This window comes from Lithobates pipiens, unplaced genomic scaffold (assembly GCF_037356315.1).
Source record: "Lithobates pipiens isolate NorthernLeopardFrog02 unplaced genomic scaffold, aLitPip1_a1.2 Scaffold_28, whole genome shotgun sequence".
Taxonomy (NCBI): Eukaryota; Metazoa; Chordata; class Amphibia; order Anura; family Ranidae; genus Lithobates; species Lithobates pipiens.
The window spans coordinates 171,572,173-171,585,881 of record NW_027507789.1 but is presented as its reverse complement, the minus strand read 5'-3'; positions in this window follow the sequence as shown (position 1 = coordinate 171,585,881).

The following is a 13,709-nucleotide window of genomic DNA, read 5'->3' as shown; positions in this document are numbered from 1 at the left end:
AATGGAAACTTCAGTAGCATCTACTTCCATTAATTAACCTCTTCCCGACCGCTGCGCGATGATATACATCGGCAGAATGGCACGGGTGGGCAAAAGGGCATACGTCCCTTTTAAGAAGCGGTGTTGCGGGCATGCAACCGCCACATTCCACGTGGACTCGATGTCCGCCGGGTGCCCGCGATCGTGTGACATGGAGAGGTAGAACAGGGAGATGCCTTTGTAAAGAAGGCATTTCCCCATTCAGTCTTGTGACATGACAGAGATCACTGTTCTCTGTCATCGGGAGCAGTGATCGCTGTCATGTGTGTTGAAGCCCATCCCCCCACAGTTAGAATGACTCCCTAGCACACACATTAACCCCTTCATCGCCCCCCTAGTGGCTAACTCCTTCACTGCCAGTGTCATTTACTCAATAATCAGTGCATTTTTATAGCACTGATCGCTGTATAAATGACAACGGTCCCAAAATAGCGTCAAAAGTGTCCGATGTGTCCGCCATAATGTCGCAGTCACAATAAAAATCACAAATTGCTGCCATTACTAATAAAAAAAAAGAAAATAATAAAAATGCCATAAAACTATCCCCTATTTTGTAGACCCTATACATTTTGTGCAAACCAATCAGTATACGCTTATTTCGTTTTTTGTTTTTTTTAACCAAAAATATGTAGAAGAATACATATCGGCCTAAACTGAGGGAAATTTTTTATATATATATATATATATATATATATATATATATATATATATATATATATATATATATATATATATATAATTTTTTATATATATATATACATATATATATATATATATATATATTTTATATATATATATATATATATATATATATATATATATATATATTTCTGGGGGATATTTATTATAGCAAAAAGTAAAAAATATTGCTTTTTTTTCCCAAAATTGTCTTTTTTTTTTTTGGTTTATAGAGCAAAAAATAAAAACTGCAGAGGTGATCAAATACCACCAGAAGAAATCTCTATTTTTAAGAAAAAAAGGACTTAAATTTTGTTTGGGTGCAATGTCGCATGACCGCGCAATTTTCAGTTAAAGCGACGCAGTGCTGAATTGCAAAAAGTGCCCTGCTCAGGAAGGGGGAAAATCCTTCCGGGGCTGAAGTGGTTATTTTTATTGAAGAAAACACAGTGTAGGATATTGTATGACACTTTGATATGTTGGGTGCTAAATACACTAAAGCTGGCCATACAGTGGTTAATCTTTTTTAGTTCAACCAGCGTCTTGAACAAAAAAAATGGACCAGATTCTCCTATCAACACATTCGCTGTATTGACAAGGGGGAGACTTCCATGCCTTCAGAATACACAGATCAGCACTGCAGTCTATTGCCTGTGGAGCTGGTTTAGCAGAAATATACTGACAAATATCAATTGGTCAATCGACTTCTGTTCAACCATAGTGGCCACACATGGATCGAAATTCAGACCAGTCCCTGTTGAACCAGTCAATGTTTGATCCATGTATGGCCAGCTTTTGCTATAGAGTATGGAGTACCATTTCAGTTTACATGTCTGAATACATGACCAGGGTAGTCTAAAGGCCCCCACTATTACCTGTTGCCCATATACTCCAACCTCCACCCCCCATGTTATTCCATAAGTAAGAGACCACACCTTGCTTTGGAGTAAAATGGCCACAACAGCCTTTATTACAAACCTCAAAATACTCCAACCAAAAATATATAAATATATATCTCCATAAATATATATATATAACCGAAAGAATGTACAATATAAAATATACTTGTAAACATAAACATATAACCAATAACACACATCTGGTAACGAAATAGCATCTAGCTAACATGCCCGGTCTGGTGATCTCTGACGGTGACCCATAACTTTACCAACCCAACAAGTCACTGCGGTACCCACTTCCCACTTCTCCAGGCCTCGAGCTGTGACCGCTCGGAGACAACCTCCGCAGTGACAACCTCCGCAGTGACAACCATACCGGTATTCCCTCCAACGTTCAGGAATACACCGGAGGGACCCATCTTAGCAATGGGCCCCCCACCCCATATCAGATGACTTCTGATTTTTACCGCCAACCGTCAAAGACCACCAGACACACACCGCCAGCATCCAATTCCGACTCCACAGCTGTCATGACATGCGATCCACGGCACCTGCAAGACAAAAAAAAAAAACACAACAACCAAAAACACCCAACTGAAAAAGTAGGGAGGGAGGGTGGGACAACTGCCTCCTCTCTTGTTCCCCTCCGACGGACTGACTCAAAGCTCCGCCCCCTCCACCTTTTATGCCGCTCCGCCCCCCTCCAGCAACGGACTCTCCCAGCTCCTCCTCCCAGCTTCTCTTCCAAATTAACCCACTGCTGCCCTATCCATCCCTGTCATGCCCGGTCCTCCGTTATCTTCCTTCCAGTCATTGCACTCCGGGCCTCACTTTTCAGCTGGGAATAGGCTACCTACAGTACTTCATTGTGCAGCTGGACATTGATATGCCAATCCATGTAGTGTAGGGGCCTGCATAATCACTCTATTCAATTTACACCATGGAGAAATTTTAACGACATAGTTTGTTGGTGATTCCAAAAGGTTTCTACAATCAGATCTAAATGTTTATGGCCAGCTTAAAACCAAATTTCAGACATTTTTTTGAACTGAAATGTCTCCCTGGACAGTGTACAAAAAGAAGCAGTTTGGACTTTACTCACCTTCGGTCTAGAACTGTCCTTTGCAGTTATTTCCTTTTTGCCCAGCATAATTCAGCCCAGAAGTTATCATATCATTTACACTCTCGGCATCAGCAGAGGACTTAGTTGAAAAAGAAACAGTGTGGCACATCACCAAATTGAAGACATATGACAAAAGAAAATACATATGCATTAACCACTTGCTTACTGGGCACTTAAACCTCCCTCAGTCCCAGACCAATTTTCAGCTTTCAGCGCTGATGCACTTTGAATGACAATTGCGCGGGCATACAACACTGTACCCAAATGAAATTTTTATTATTTTTTTCCCACAAATAGAGATTTCTTTTGGTGGTATTTAATTACAGCTGGGAGTTTTATTTTTTGCTAAACAAACAAAAAAAGATGCAAAAAAAAAAATCATGTTTAATAGTTTGTTATAAAATTTTGCAAACAGGTCATTTTTCTCCTTCATTGAAGTGCGCTGATGAGGCGGCACTGATAGACTGCACTGGTGGGCACAGATAGGCTGCATTGGTGGGCACTGATAGGCTGCATTGGTGGGCACTGATAGGCATAGTTAAGGCGGCACTAATAGGCACAGATAAGGCGGCACCGATGGGCACAGATAAGGCAGCACTGATGGGCAAAGATGGGCACAGATAAGATGGCACGGATGGGTGGCACAGATGGGTGGCACGGATGGGTGGCACTAAGGTGCACTGATAGGTACCACTGATAGATGGGACTGATGGGCACTGATAGGTGGCTCTGATAGGTGGCACTGCTGGGCACTGATGGGCGGCACTGCTGGGCACTGATGGGCACTGGTAGATGACACTGATGGGCACGGATATGTGGCACTGGGGTGCAGTACCTTTGTTGAGGCAGATTGTGGGCACTGCTGGGTGGCACTGTGGGCACTGCTGGGTGGCACTGCTGGGTGGCACTGTGGGCAATGCTGGGTGGCACTGTGGGCACTGCTGGGTGGCACTATGGGCACTGCTGGGTGGCACTGATGGGGGGCACTTATTTTTTAATTATGTTTAGTGATGAGGGGGCAGGTGGGCACTGGCAGGGCCGACATCAGTCCCGATCATGGCCGCCGGTGATCGGCTCTTTTTTTTTCTCCTCGCGCTGACAGCGCGAGGAGGAATAATAGCCGATTACCGGCTCCGTTATATCACATGATCAGCTGTCACTGGCTGACAGCTGATCACGTGATAAGGGGTCGGGATCGACCCCTTGCTCGGATCGGTGATCAGGCGAGTCTCATAGACCCTCAGGGGGCACGCAGGCCGCTCGTGCACGGGATGACGTCAATAGACGTAGTCCCGGAAAAGGAGATCCGTGCTGTAGCCGTCATTCGGCCATAGCGCGGGTCTCAAGTGGTTAAGAAAAAAATTGTGTGGGTGACCTCCAGAAGGGTAAAAGAGGACAAAAGGGGGGAGATGGGTTTTAGGTCAGGTCTAAAATCAGTGACCATTGGTCTTGTCCACCCTGCTCCTGGGAGTTGAGTGAAAGAGAGGCCCAGGAGGAGAATTCACAGCACACAGGTAGTATCAGCAGCTCTACGTAAGGAAGCTGAGGAACTCTAAACTTTCCTGGCTACACCCCACCGAATTGTGTGGTAGAGAATATTGGAAGCTGGCAGGTAAGCTCTGACCATCTAGAGCAGTGGTCTCCAAACTATGGCCCTCCAATTGTTCAGGAACTACAATTCCCATCATGCCTAGTCATGTCACAGTTTTACAATGCCTCATGAGACATGTAGTTCCGCAACAGCTGGAGGGCCATAGTTTGGAAATCCCTGATCTAGAGTTTAGGGCCAGTAGGCCACCACTGACAACGATGCAAGGGGGGATATTATATGGAGCACTGTTAGCTGCAGGTAGTGAAAATGCTTAACAAATCACACTGACCATCGGTGTAAGATGGCATGAAAGCATGAACGAAATTGCCATACAAAGTTGCCAATGAGCCCCAATGCAAAATTTTACGTCCATCAGAAAATTTTAACTGGAGTCATTCATTTAAGGAGACACATAATTAGTAGCTACACCCCTGATGGGAGAGGCACCCAGCTTCTACCACAAATCACCGGGTTCCTGATTATGTTATATCTCAAGGTCATTTATCTACTGTTACATTTTTTAGTACATATAACTAACATCAAATTAATATTTTCCCCTTACCGATTTTAGAAGCTTACAAACCAAACGTGCCATGAACATAACAATTTTGCTATTCATGTTTATGTACATATCTATTTTAATAAATTCTTACCAAGCTTCAGACTACATTGCGGAAACATGATTCATGGAAATAAAGGGTTAGCCCCTCTCGACAAGTTAAAGAGTTACCAGAGTAATTTTCTACTACCTAAATATCATTAGCGAATAGCATGAGAATTATCACTGCCCGCTAGCATTGGCTCTGTTCAACATCTCTAGCCTACCACTTTAAGCAACATTCCTCTGCAGCAGACTTTATCAGTATGTCCATCTGGCTGTTGTACTTGGCACTACCATTCTTTGTTTTATAGGAATGGTTAGAAGACATTCCACTTCCATGCATTCCGGACATGACAGGTGAAATTCTGGCAGACACCATTCTATATATTTTCTCTGTACTCAGATCTTTAATGCTTGTAAGGCAGTCTGAAAAACCTAACTTGCCGAAAAATATCAACCGATCCTCATTTTCAGAATGGGAACTAAAGGGCCACCATGCAAAAGACAATATTATATGGGATATTGTGAGCTACAGGTACTGAAAAATCTTAATCAATCACTCTGACCACCAGTGTAGGATGGCATGAAAGGTGGTACCCCACATAGTACCACTGGTATCCAACATAGTGCAGTATTTTAAGACCAACCCCCAAAAAATTGCAAGCAGTGTGACATATTAAAGCTTCACTTATGACAAACTGGCAGTCTGTGTATACCAATGCAAATGATACCCTCCCCCCAGACTGACAAAGCTGCTGTCAAAAGATGTCTGCTTTACTACTTCATCCAGAATGCAGGCACCTTAGGATGGAAAGTGACAGGATCACCAGGTGAAATACAGGAAAACAAAAAGCTAAAAAAGGAAACAAATGCAGACGTTGCACCCTTCTCTAGTTCAGCTGCTAGGCTAAATCAATTTTTTGGCTTAAAATGCAGTCAGTAGAGCAGCAATTGATTCTTTTTGTCTGGTCAGGGTTTCCAGGTTGGTTGTTTGATTTCCCCCACCTGCTTCCAGAATATAGGGCATGGAGAGTACCAGTAGGAATATTTATCATGATCCAGCCAATCCCCTGGAAGGAGGTATCCAGAAGGTGGGGATGATAATTGTTTTGGGGCTTTTTTGGCTTTCCAGAGTAATCTTTTCTCTCCAGGGAAGGTTCCAGTTCTCCTGGGGCTGTCGACCCTGGGAGATAACTAGTGAGACAAAAAATTGCAGTTTGGACCTCAGCAGGTGTTGTCTCCCTCACTGAGGAATTACCTGTTGATACTGGGTGGCAGCTCCTGGGACATTGTGAGCACAGACCTTGCTCTGGACTCACGAGTGTGTAAGTCCTAGAAGGGAACAGAGCACGCTATATGGACTGGGGCTGCTCTTATAGAGTCCTAGATGTACTTTTTACTTACTTAGATGTACTTTGGTCCTAGCCAGCCCAACTGTGCTATAAAAAGGGGGATGGCTGAGGCCCAAGGGTTCCAGTAAGTCTGGTGGGTTACAGCATTACCTGTGAGATGAATTGTTTGGGCTGCTTAACCACTTACCTGTACGCCAATTAGCCTGCCCGTGTCATTCTGTCGATGTACATCGCCATGCGCTGGTCGGGAACTGTTTTTTTTTGGAAGAGATCCATCCATGGACAATGTCACAATGGACTCTTGCCATTACCGAGGTATACATTCATATAGTTAGGGTTAGAGGGAAACTGTTCTGCCACATTTCTTCAGTAAAAGTCACATTAACCATTGTGAGCCTGCTCTGAAGTTATTTAAAGGGGTGCATGTGGATACTGGGGTATCAAAAGAGCCAGGGTCTGTAAAGCACAAAGGGATATGAAGCACCATCACTACAAAAGGGCAACTGGGCAAGTTAAGGAGAAGAAATTTAGTTGCTAAGAGAAACCAATTACACGTTCAGAACATCAAGCAACCAGCTGTTAGGCATGGTACCTGGTATAGGTGACAGGTCCTTTGGTAGTGAAGGGGTCTTTTTCTGGTTCTGTCCCTACCTGTCGGTATCCAATAGCAACCATATATGAAACCATGTTATGGAAGTCCGCAGCCTGGTCATGAGATATGGGAAGTGAAGGAGATATTCAAGCATGTATAAATTCTGCGCTATTTGTTTGGTGGGACCCCATTATATTACTGTGATTGAGGTATCACAGGTACCCTGGGCTGGTGGAGTGGACGCAGGCTCAGCCCATTCCTCCTAATTCAACATACAAGTTACAGTGTGTAATGATAAGGGACAAGTCACTTTCCAGAGGAGCTCTGTATTTTATTACTGCACATGGTGTAAGGCTCATCTCTAATGCCTAATACACATGGGATGAATGTCAGGTGTCATCGGCCGGTTCAATTCAAAACGGCCCACATTCGGCCCGTGTGTATGTCAGCCGGTCCGACAGAAGCCGGACGTTTGGTTGGCTTCTGTCATAGTGGTATGCTGGAAAACCGGCAGCCGACTGACTACCAATCAGCGTTCTCAGCCAATGGCAGAGTGTTCTGAACACAACAGCTCAGCGGGGTGGGAGATCGCTGTACTAATTTTGAATCGTTAACACAGCAGTGTGTGTCCCTGGCTTAAGTCGGGAACTGCCTTAATGTTAGATTCTTCACATGGTCACAGTCTCCACCTGGTCCCAGGCATTGATAAGCACGCTCCGCGTGAAAAACGTACCCCCACGTGCACGGGCGCAGATGACTCCGCCCACATGTTTATCTCTTGAACTTAGATGATGCTTTATAATTGCATATCTTATCTTATCAAACATACAGTTAAGGATTTTTTTTTTCCTCCTTCTTTACCTGCAATAAAATCTACACCCTTGAATGACCCGAGGATATGACATTTGTTTTTGGTAAAGAGAAATGTTTAAGGCCGTTAGGTTTCATACATACAATTAGAGATTCTCAGCTTGTAGCCAGACCAATAAAGATAAAAAGGCCTGACTTTTATGGATTTCTTGCATCAGTTTAAATGCATTTATATCAGTTAATGTGTGTGTGTGTGTGTGTGTGTTTTTTTTTTTTTATAGTTAAAGAGAAGCTTGAAGTAGAAAAAAAAAAAGAAGGCAAAGGAGCAGACATGACTGGGCTAGCAGGGTAGAGCAGTCAGTGGGTTAATGGTAACATGGTCAGGAGTTGGTATAAGGGGCTGATGCATTGATTTGTGGAGGTAATGTTAGGGAGGTCCAATGACTGTGGGGAGGTGGGGTTGTGAAGTCTGAGGGGCACTTTTAGGCAAATGAATGATGAAGAAGCTTGAGGACCCATCTATGGTATGGTGTCCTATGGTTAATCCCAGTTAAAGTTGGTTTAAAAGGGTAAAGGTTTGTACCTGGCAATGACGGCCCACCCAGCCCCCCCGTCTACTTACCTGAGCCCGTTCACCTAATGTGCGAATCCCCTGGTGTCCATTTCTCCATGGATTCTGGCTGTTGATTGGATAGATAAGATAGATTGATAGCAGCACAGCCATTGGCTCGCACTGCTGTCAATCAGATCCAATGATGAGGCCACCGGGGGCAGGGAGGGAGTCATACATTCTGTGTCTACTATGGACGCAGAGTGTATGACAGGGAGCGCGCTCGCAAGCTAACCCCCTCGGGATAGAGCTTCCCAGAGGGGGAGTTAGCTATTGCAGGGAGGAGCCGAGACAGCCGAGGGACCCCAGAACAGGAGGATCGGGGGCCACTCTGTGCAAAACGAACTGCACACTGAAGTTAAGTATAACATGTTTGTTATTAAAAAAAAAAAATGGAGGTGTCAGCGGGAAATTTGGTATTGTCCTCGAGCCGGTATTCTGTAGTTGAGGTCCTTCAAGTGGTTCCACAGATACAAATTAGTTTTTGTTTTATATCTCTATTCTAAGGAATGCTGATATGTTGTTTATTGTTAATAAATGGTCACTATGGCCCATTTCACTTCAAAAGTGTGTCGATCTTATAATTTAATGATAAGTGGGAAGTGGGGTTCACTGGGATGTAGAGGTCTACAGAAGCACATTTATCACCACCTCTGGTATACCATGTGTTTTCTTAACTAAAAAGGACCAAAATACATACACATTTATCTTTGTAAATGTATTGCACATAGAGGAGTAGAACCATTCAAGCCCATCTCCAGGCATAGGACTTGGATGATAGATCTAGATGAGGCTATTTTTGTTCACAATTTATGGAAAACAAAAGTGAAGTAAAGGTGGAAGGCAGGTTAATATTTACCAGAAGATGGGATTTACCCATGTGAACTGAAACATTCCTTAACATCAAATGATCTGTGTACTCTGCACATTCAGAAAGGTATTTTTACTGCTAGTGTTAATTAGGCCTTAAAAGAGAAGTATGGGCATTTTCCCGTCATAATCATACATACCTAGGTGGATGCAGCATCGGTTCGATGGCTCGGTTCTCTCAGCCCCCCGAGCGGAGAGCTGCTGACTGTCAATCAGCGTCTCTCCTCTCTGCTCCTCCACGCTCACTGGAGTGCTGAGTTGTGGCGGGGCAGGAAGCGGCTGCCTCAGAGGCTAATACGGCCATCTGTCCAGGCACCTGGCGGATCCTGACTCTTGAAGTCGGGAATGGCGCGGTGCCTGGACTGATCTGTGTGATGGACTTCAGACCACTCTCTGCTGAAAATGGGTCACAGGAGTGCAAAACAAATTGCACTCTTGTGACCTGTAGGAGAAGCCCAGCCAAAGGAGCTCAGGCTGGACTTCTCCTTTAAAGTGTACCCAAAACCATGAATAATAGGCTCCATGCACACTGGCTTAAGGAGTTTTCTGTTTTTCCTGTAGAAGCAGCTCAATGTTATCCTATGTGTCCATGCACATTAGAGGCATATTATAAGCTCAATGTTTAGAGGCAGGAAAAAAATGTTCTTGATTAGAGCTTTCTGGCAGAAAAAAATGCTAAACTCTCCTAAACTCTGTACAAAAACGCTCTATATGAGCATTTTTTTTCTGCCCAGGGACCTGGTGTGTTTTTTTAAGCCCAGTCCTTAGATGTGGTAGCTGCATTTGCTTTTCCTGTTTAAGCTAAGAACATTTTCAGCAAGTATGAAATTTACCGCTTGGTTTTGCCAGAAATGCAAAAACATCATTGTCACCTCCTGTGAGCTTAAAGCAGAGTTCCGCCTAAAAAAAAAAAAAAAAAGTCAGCAGCTACAAATACTGCAGCTGCTTACTTTTAAAATAAGGTCACTTACTTGTCCAGGGTGCCCGCAATGTCCTCACCTGAAGCTGACCTGAAGCCGACCCGTCCCCTGGCTCTGGGTGTCTACCTGATTCCCTGTATGGAAATCAGGAAGCCTGGTTCCCTACTGTGCATGAGTGATTTGCTCTGCACGAGTGGTCCCTGCTGTCTTCTGGGACCTGTGTGTCTTCCAGAAGACAGTGGGGGGGGGGGGGGGGGGGAAGGAGGAGGGGTCGGACATGGCGTAGGTCACCACAGATACTGCGGTGATCTTTCACTGGAAGTGGGAGTAAATACCTGTATTAGACAGGTATCTGCTCCCCCCTTACCCCTGAAAGGTGCCAAATGTGACACCGGAGGGGAAGAGGAATCCGGACAGTGGAAGTTCCATTTTTGGGTGGAACTCACCCACTTTTTTAAGTTTCCCCACCCGTGTTGGAGATCACAATTTCGTTACTCATCAGAAGTTTTTTTTTCAAAGCCGTTTACCTTATTAGTCCATTAGAACGATCCTCTTCCGCTGTACCTCGCCGCAGTGGGGTACGTCATATCCGACCACCCACTGGCTCCTAGGATATGAGTGTCATCAATCCCAAGAGGCTATGGTCAGCCTCCGCTTCTGTTTCCATAGCTGTGCTTTGTACCCAATGTACATGCATGAGATCAGGAGGTGCATGCTGGGTTGCCAACAGCGCCGTATCCTGGAAGGAGCAATGAGTGTGCCAATTCGTCTGATTGGCTGAAGGCACAGGCACCCCGATTGGGCACACAGGCTGCATATGATGGGTCACAGAGACTACATATGATGGGCACACAGGCTGAATATGATGGACAGACAGGCTGCATATGATGGGCACACAGGCTGCATATGATGGGCACACAGGCTACATATGATGGGCACACAGGCTACATATGATGGACAGACAGGCTACATATGATGGACAGACGGGCTACATATGATGGGTACAGAGGCTGCATATGATGGACACAGAGGATGCATATAATGGGCACAGGCTGCACATGATGGGCACAGAGGCTGCATATGATGGGCTCAGAGGTTGCATATGATGGGCTCAGAGGCTGCATATGATGGGCTCAGAGGCTGCATATGATGAGCACAGTGGCTGCATTTTATGGGGCACAGTGGCTGCATTTTATGGGCACGGTGGCTGCAATTGATGGCTGCGTTTGATGGCACAGTGGCTGCAATAGATGGCACTGCGTTATATCAAACAATTTCAAGTGACGCTAAAATTCAAAGCCTTAATTGTACTTATCTAACCTTCTGAGGTCACACATGACAAAACGTATCCTTCATATTAGCTGACTTATGTGTTTAATACACTGGAGGTTGGGCAAACAGGCTTTATCATATACTGTATGTTTCAGAACTGTACGGATCCTGAGTACAGTATATCCCAATGTCAACAAAACCAGTTCAAGTCCAATTCATTTAAGTGTGCACGAACACTAAACAATCTCTTTAATTGTCTCTGCACAGTACTGTACATTTTGGCTGCCTATCCAGCTAGTAGCCATTGTGTGCATTGGAGATTTTGGCTGAGGTCCATGTGAGCTGCTATGTTCCCTTAATTCCGAGATGACCACACCTGTCTGTGAGTGAATGAATCAGCACACAAATGTTTTCTGTGTCAATATGGCATTGTGGTTTTTTATTATGTGTAAGGAAGGACACCATTTGGCGGTTCAACTTTAACTGTTGAGAGGCATCGAGAAGGTACACATATGCGTTACAAAAAAAATGTCATCAGTTAAAGAATAATCAAATAATTTCTTTGTATATAAAGCTTTGGGATACATTCCAACAGCAAATAAGGCCAACCTATACAAATATCCATATTTCTTTGCTTATTATAGATGGATGAGTTACAGCAATGTTAACAAAAGTGACTCTAAACCATATCCTTATTCTTCAAATATAATCAATCCATTACTTAAAGGCCCTGTATTCTACTTTTCATTAAATTGTTTCTTTGTGTCTCCTTGGTGACGTCCTCCATTAGCATTCAAACCTTCAATTTCCCCTATACATACATACAGTGCCTGGACAAGGTCATCCAGTGCCCAGGGCAAAGAAGCCAAATTGCGACCCCCCCCCCCCACTTCCTTCATTATGTGAAAACTTAGGGGATGTTACTCCCAGCAGTTATCTGCTTGTCAAAATGCCTTGTATCAGAATAAGCTCACTGGCACCCCCATCCATACAGTAAACCGCTTCCCCCAGGGCAGCCATCCCTCCTGCCCACCCCTTGTCCCAGCCATGCATACATACAAGTCCCCTAGTCCATACTCCATTTTGGGCGCGAACAAGAGAGGGTGGCTACATTCCTACATACAGTGGGACCATGGAGAATGTAGCTACCCTCTAATAGGTAGTTGGATCACAGCACAGCAAGAATTTGGAGATTTGGTGGAGGGTGAAAGCAATAGAAAGTACTTTATTTACTTTACAAAACACCCCCCCCCATGGCAACTCAAAACACCCCACCCCCCGCTGTTACTCCATCTAGGCAGCGAGCATCGGTGGGCATCCAAGCATCGGCGGACAGGAGGCATCGGAGGAGCGGCGGGGACCGGGCATCCAGGCATCAGCCAGTGGCTTTTCTCCTCCTGGCTTCCGCTGTGCGTGTCCTCCCCTCCTCCTAGGCGTACAATAAGAATGGCTGTCCTTTCAGCCAATCGGGTGACAGGTATCAGACCCGCTTCCCGATTGGTTGAGAGGAAGATCAGTGTTGCAACAGTGAATATCCATTCGCTGTTGCAACACACCGCATCCTCACACCTAAGCCCATCCTATTTTGAAGCCTATTAGAGCCTCTGGCTCTAATCAGGTGCTTCTAAAAAAAAAAACTGCCCGCTGCAATTCATGCTCCCAATGCCCTGAAAGGGGCCGAACGCATGAATAGGGGGTGACTGCGGCAGCCACACATGAATCTATACATTGCATATGGGGGGTGGCCTGGAGAGAGGGGGCGGGGCCCGGGCACCCCTAATGGACAACCGTCCCTGATTTTATTGAATTAGGAACAAATACTTAACCACTTCAATACCGGGCCTATTCTGGCACTTCTCTCCTATGTGTAAAAATCATCATTTTTTTGCTAGAAAATTACTCAGAACCCCCAAACATGATATTTTTTTTTAGCAGACACCCTAGTGAATAAAATGGCGGTCATTGCAACTTTTTATCTCGCATGGTATTTGCGCAATAAGACCAGAGGAAAGGGCCACAGGACCAATGGTTTCTTGCACCAGGGTTCTGGGGGTTCTAGTTACACCTCTGATACCACCCATTTGATGGTTTGGCAGTTCAGTGAGAGCACAAGCGTCTGTGACAGTTATCATTCATATCATGCCGTGAATGTAACTGTTTTTTGAAATAGTTAATTCAATGGGTTTAAAAGCTGCTAAAATATTGATTCCAATGAACTAGCTTAATAAGGCAATAAATAAATAAAAAGAAGTAATCCAGGACAATCAATCAGGTTCTTCTACTGATCTGCGCACAATGAACACATTTTTTTATTGATTGATATTATTTACTGCACTCTGTATACTGTAAGGC